Source organism: Colobus angolensis, unplaced genomic scaffold (genome assembly GCF_000951035.1).
Source record: "Colobus angolensis palliatus isolate OR3802 unplaced genomic scaffold, Cang.pa_1.0 Scaffold146, whole genome shotgun sequence".
Classification (NCBI taxonomy): Eukaryota; Metazoa; Chordata; class Mammalia; order Primates; family Cercopithecidae; genus Colobus; species Colobus angolensis.
Window position 1 is genome coordinate 4,348,140 of NW_012114555.1, and position 5,271 is coordinate 4,353,410.

Genomic DNA, 5,271 nt, shown 5'->3' on the forward strand with positions numbered 1-5,271 from the left:
GTTTTAAAAATATATATTTAAATAATCAGCATTATCATTAGCAGTGTCTCAATTTCATGTCATTATTTAGTATGCCGTTCCCCATTCAAACTTTTAAAAAATCCAATTCTAGGATTGTTGTTGCTGTTATGTCATTTCTTTGAGAGGTCGAGCCATTGAATTGCCTTTGGTTGAAAGAACTGATGTAGAGATCCAGGTGACCTTTCAAATGGCTTTCTATTTCCACAACATACTTTATTGATGAAGTATGAAAAAGGGTGAAAAAAGCCATCTTTTACCACCATTTAAGAAGCCAGCTTTATCTTAAAATAATGTTCATATGTACTGTTGTTTATTTCTGAATTTTCCATTCAGTTTATTTAATAGGATCTTTCTGTCTCCATACTGGCCTATAGCATGTTAATTACTGTAATATAATGATACATTTAAATATTTGATAGAGATATTTCCTCTCATGGTTGCTTTTTATCTGAAGATTTTTTATTTCCTGGCTCTTCATCCATGTTTGCTTTTCTGTATGTACCTTAGAACAATTTCATCAAGTTTTTAAAAGCCCTGTATTCTGACTGGCCTTATATTGAATTCATAAGTTAATTTCAGGATAATTTATATTGTTAATATCTTTAAAATAATACTTATAACTTTTTAATTCATAGGAAAAGAAATACATGTCTGTCGATGGTATTAAAGTCTTCTTGAGCAAAATAATATTGCATCACGTCGCATATCTTTGGAAGTTTAAGGAGGAAGATCTTATCCATATTCTGTAATGACTATTTACATTTGTTTTAACATAAACTCATTCATTCTATAAGCAGTGTTGGAGCATCTACTGCATGTAGTAGGCATCATGTTAGACTATGAAAAAAAGAATGAAGCAACTGCATGGTCCCTAATCTGCCACCTCCTGACACAGATGATCATTTCTAGTAGGGAAGACAGTCATAAAAAATTTCAGTGTAATGTAATGATGGCTATAACAGGGCCAGTATAGTGTGGGATTGTAGAATCACACAGATTGGAATTCCTTGCAGAATTATGGAATATAGAATGATGGAGTTTGAAGAGGAGCTTATTTTCCTAAGGATTTGTCCAGTGCTTTCAAGACATGAGATGTCCACTAGATTTTGAGGAAAAGTGGACATTGGCCAATAAGAGTATTGTCCATTCATGTATGTTCTAGAGTCATGATGTTACTTTAAAAAAGTGTTTTATTTATTTATTTTTCCAAGACAGACTCTTGCTCTGTTACCCAGGCTGGAGTGGAGTGGCGTGATCTCAGCTCACTGCAACCTCCGCCTCCCGGGTTCAAGCAATTCTCCTGCCTCCTGAGTAAACTGGGATTACAGGCGCCTGCCACCACACCCAGGTAATTTTTGTATTTTTAGTAGAGATGGGGTTTCACCATGTTGGTCAGGCTCATCTCAAACTCCTGACCTCGTGATCTGCCTGCCTCGGCCTCCCAAAGTGCTGGGATTATAGGCGTGAGCCACAGTGCCTGGCCAAAAAATTGTTTTAATTGAAAATAACATCTTATGAGCTGGCACGGTGGCTCATGCCTGTAGTCCCAGCTACTCAGGTGGCTGAGGTGAAGGATCACTTGAGCCCGGAGGTTCTAGTCTCCAGTGAGCTATGATCATGCCACTAGAAAGACCCCTCTAAAAAAATAAATAACATCTTATTGCAAAAGTACTCATTAATAATTGAATATTATATACAGGCAACTTTTCACATATATGAGTGAATTTTTTATATAGTATAGATACGAATTTTTTCTTTTCTTTTTTTTCTTTTGAGACGGAGTCTTGCTCTGTCACCTAGGGTGGAGTGCAGTGGCGTGATCTCGGCTCACTGCAACCTCCGCCTCCCAGGTTCAAGCGATTCTACTGCCTCAGCCTCCCTAGTAGCTGGGATTACAGGCACCCACTACTATGCCTGGCTAATTTTTGCATTTTTAGTAGAGACGGGGTTTCACCATGCTAGTTAGGCTGCTCTCAAACTCCTGAGCTCAGGTGATCCGCCCGCTTCAGCCTCCCAACGTGCTGGATTACAGGCGTGAGCCACAGCACCCAGCCAGATATGAATTTTTAACTGTTATACATGATGCAAATACTTTCCCAGCCAACTTTATTGATTTCCATGGTACAAAAGTTCAAAAATGTTAGACAGTTAAATCCGTCACTTCCAGTTTAATTTCTCTTATTGTTTCAATCTTTCAAATGCCACCATCTCTACAGAGATCTAGTAAATGGGGTCCCATTTTGGCCACCACATTTCATTTGTCACATGGAACATCTGAATAGGATCCAAAAATGATGAGAAATGAAAAGTAAGTTTCCATTTTTTCACAAGTAAAAGTTAAAATAGAACAGACCAAAGACAGAACTTATGTATTATCCCCAAGAATAATACAGAGGATAATGAGCAATGATTTTCCATGTTCAATAATTTTGATTAAGAGAAAATGTGTTTACAGCAAAGTTGAAGAGTTTAGAGGAATATAAGGAAAAACTTATTTGCTATCAGGGTGTTAGAACAATGAGATAAGGCTGGGTGCAGTGGCTCACGCCTATAATCCCAGCACTTTGGGAGGCTGAGGCGGGGGGATCATGAGGTCAGGAGATCAAGACCACCCTGGCTAACATGGTGAAACCCTGTCTCTACTAAAAATACCAAAAAAAAATAATAATAATAATTAACCGGGCGTGGTGTCAGGTGCCTGTAGTCCCAGCCACTCGGGACGCTGAGGCAGGAGAATGGCGTGAACCCGGGAGGCAGAGCTTGCAGTGAACAGAGATCATGCCACTGCACTCCAGCCTGGGCAACAGAGCGAGACTCTGTCTCAAAAAAAACAAACAAACAAAAAAAACACAACAACGAGAGAAATTCCAAAATAAGATAAGAATCTCCTGCCCCATAGGTTTTCCAAAGATAATAAAAACAATTTCTCCTTAATGGTTTATACCAATAGTTTACAAACTAGAGTTCTTATTTGGAGTAACTTGTGGAAGGTGAGAGAAAGGGATAGGACTGTTAGCAGCAGACTAGAGCTAGGGGCTATTGGTGAAACCTTAGATCTGGAAAATCTGGTTTATCCTGTCCTCTCTTGACAGGTGGGTGCTGACTCAGATGATAACTCAAGGTTCCTTCTCAACAGTGCTTGATAGTAGTCAAAGTGCAAGTCACATTCTTAGAAATAATAACATTAGTCACAGCTCTGTATCAATTCATGTTTGACTGTGGAAAATGGGCTCACAATGAATGCTTTTCCCTCCAATTCAACATAGGCAGAAAATTACTTTATAGTAAAGGACCAAAAGCATTGATTCTTTAAGCATATAATTTTTTTTTAAGGAAGGAAAAAGAAAGCGTGTTTTTCCGTGGCTTAGAAATGCTATGCTGGGGCTGGGAGCAGTGGCTCCCTCTTATAATCTCAGCATTTTAGGAGGCCAAGGCGGGCAGATCACTCGAGGCCAGGAGTCTGAGACCAGCCTGGCCAAGGTGGCAAAACCCCGTCTCTACTGAAGATACAAAAATTAACTGGTCATGATGGAGCGCACATGTAATCCCAGTTACTCAGGAGGTTGAGGCACAAGAATCACTTGAGCCTGGAGGCAGAGGTTGCAGTGAGCTGAGATCACACCATGGCACTCCAGCCTGGGCAACAGAGTGAGACTGTCTCAAGAAAAAAAGAAAAAAAAAAAAAGAAGAAAGAAAGAAAAAGAATGCTATGCTGGTAGGAAAGTTAGATAAAAATAGTTTAGCACACTCCCAAATTAACCAAATTACTTTCCTTAGGGCAGGCATATTCAGCATATACATCAATGGTCAAAATCTGGTCTTTAGTGACTTTGAAAACAGACATAAAAATGCATATTTTACATTTTGAAAAGTCTTTAATTGACTACTAGAGCCATGGTAAAAAGATTAGAAATTTTTTCAGCTGCATAAGATTTTCAATGAGTTCCCTAAGGATGTGGGTGGCTATCTTTGATTTTAAGATTGAGTCGATTAGTAGGAAGGAAATGTCGTGTCAGGCATTAGAACTTCATTTTTATTATCTAGCATTTATGCAATTCATTTCCTCTCTGAATTGAAAAATACTTTATAATATCATGGTTAATGTAGGCAGTGTTATTCTCAATGGGCTGGGGCTGGAGGTATTAGAGAAGTGCAGCTGGTGGCCAAGCCAGGATTCGTAAGTTCATCAGATTTACCCAGACTCAGAGAGACTGACTCACACCAACAAACTCAGCTCTCTGAGGTCAAGGTTGCGTGATAATAGTCGAGTGAGACACGCATCTGCCTTTCCTTCCTCACCCAATCCTATGAAATCATGGAATTCTTTTTTTTTTTTTTTGGTGGAGAGGTATAGTCATTTATTGTTATTTATTTCATTCTATTCTATTAATTGACAAATAATAGTTGTATATATTCATGGAGTACATGGTAATGTTTCAATATATATATAAAATGTATGGTGATCACATCAGAGTAGTTAACATATCCATCACCTCAAACATTTGTCATTTCTTCATGTTGAGAACGTTCAATATCCTCTTTCTAGCTCTTTGAAACTATATACCATATTATTGTTAACTGTAGTCATTGCACAGTATTATAGAACACTAGAAGTTGTTCCTCTTACTTAGCTGTAACGTTGTACCTTTTAACAAATTAAAAAAAAAATCTATAACACTATGAGGAAATAATCAAAAGCCCCATTAATGAACAAGAAACTTGGAGTTATTCCTAAAGAGAGAAAGCAACAGAGATCATATGTAAGAGAAAAAACAATTCTAAAGAACATCACAGCTTAAAACAAACATAAGAGAGGAATTGTAGGGGAGTGGGGGAACTGGTTTGGGGAAGCACCACACGCAGAGCCAATGCAATGCACAAATTCATTCTTTTATTCAACAAATATTTGCTAAGCATCTTTTATGTGCCAGGCACCATTCTAGGCATTCAGGTAACATGAGTGAACAAAACAATATTCTTGCCCTCTTGGAGCTGATGTCCTAATGAGATAAGACAGAAAGCAGAAGATAAAGTTAATATAATAAACACCTCTGTATGCCAGAAAGGGATGTGAGTGCCATGGAAGACGGTAAAGTGGGTCAGGGCAAGGAAATTTGTTGTATCAGGGAAGGAGGGAGGATATTGAACAAGGTAGTCAGGATAGGCCCTGTTGAGAAGGAGAGAGTTAGCCACACAGCTTATAAGAGAAAGGGTATTCTAAGCAGAAAGAACAGTGAGTGTGAAAACACC